Source organism: Pinus tabuliformis, chromosome 2_2 (assembly GCF_031772625.1).
Source record: "Pinus tabuliformis cultivar Carrire ecotype Pingquan chromosome 2_2, CPIR1, whole genome shotgun sequence".
Lineage (NCBI taxonomy): Eukaryota > Viridiplantae > Streptophyta > Pinopsida > Pinales > Pinaceae > Pinus > Pinus tabuliformis.
Genome location: NC_142300.1, coordinates 276,463,817 through 276,465,265, shown reverse-complemented (window position 1 = coordinate 276,465,265; position 1,449 = coordinate 276,463,817).

Sequence of the window (1,449 nt, the reverse complement as noted above, 5' to 3'; positions counted from 1 at the left end):
ACCAAAATATGGGCTTTAAGCCCCAAAACTACCCTTGGGGGATCCTACACCCAACACTTATACATGTAAAAATCCATTGGTAGGGTAACATTATTGGATCGTAGTGGCACTCTGCACACCTAACTTAGGAGTTGGCCGATCCTTTTTCACCTTGATGAAAGGCCATATCATCTCAAATAAGAATTACAAGTTGTGAAATGAAGCATCACACATAGGTAAAATGAATGTATTGACTTGGTGATAATATACAAAGTAATATCATTTGGATGCTCAAAGGTTAACACATTATGTGCATTATTAGACTTACATTATACTTATGGTCGAACTAGCATGTGGAAATATTTGTTTTGATTTGTTCATGCCACTTACATTGTGGTGTTTAGAAGTTATTTCTTTGTGATGCAGGAAAGGAAACTTGAGTCACACTCCAATATATTTCCCAACCATGCATACACTCTCCTACCATTGCTTTGGGGGTGGGTACATTGTTTTTGTCTGTCAGTTTGAACTAGGTCTTATTTGTCCCTTTTTCCCACAAAATTGGCCTAGTTTGACTATTGTAGGGATTCCACCCTTAGGTTTAGGACTTTACCTATTGGCGTAGAAGTGAATGGGAAAGGCCATTGAGATGATAGTAGGTATATTTCCTAGTAGTTTCCCTTGTCTGTCATCCAATAGGACCAACTTTACCTTACCGAGAGTCTAGGCAAAAAAACTCAAGTCAACAGTGGGGAGAATATACCTCTTGAGATGGAGGAGTCCCCCCCAGGAGGGGAAAGCTTGAGGCTAATGACTAATAATTAATTATTGATAGAATGATATTACTTTCACTCTTTATTTGTGTCTCTCTTTATTTTTTGAAATTTATGTATGTTCAACATTACATTGATATAGTTTATAATCTCTTCAAATATTTAAATCTTAGTATATGTTGAGAAGTCATGGACACCTAGTCAAAATCATGTACTCAAAATATAAAGTTAGCTTGGAAGGCTCTAGACAATCATCTTTTAAAGAAAGCTTTTTGTGACATTGTGTACGTTAATCAAAATCTACACTTACCCAAAAAAACATATATAATTTCATAAATAGAGTAACTATTATAAACCAATATTGACTACCATTTCTTTGTGTCCCAATGTTTATATTAATGAGAAAAAGGTGTTTGTGAAATTCAAAATTACATCTCTTCATAGTGAATGCTCCCAAATTACCTCTCAATCAATAAACAACACACATTATTTCTTAGTTTTAACTAATATGAGTCACTAAAACTTTGTGATAGGCATATTTGTTAATTTTTCTTACTTTTAATTAATAAGAATAACATGGAGTAGAGGGATTGACTGTTGGGGAACCCTAGCCACCTCTTCCATCTGGTTTGTGTTGCCACTTTTTTCTTCCTTGTTCCTATTGTCCAGGATCACTCATTTTCTATTTGATGAGATT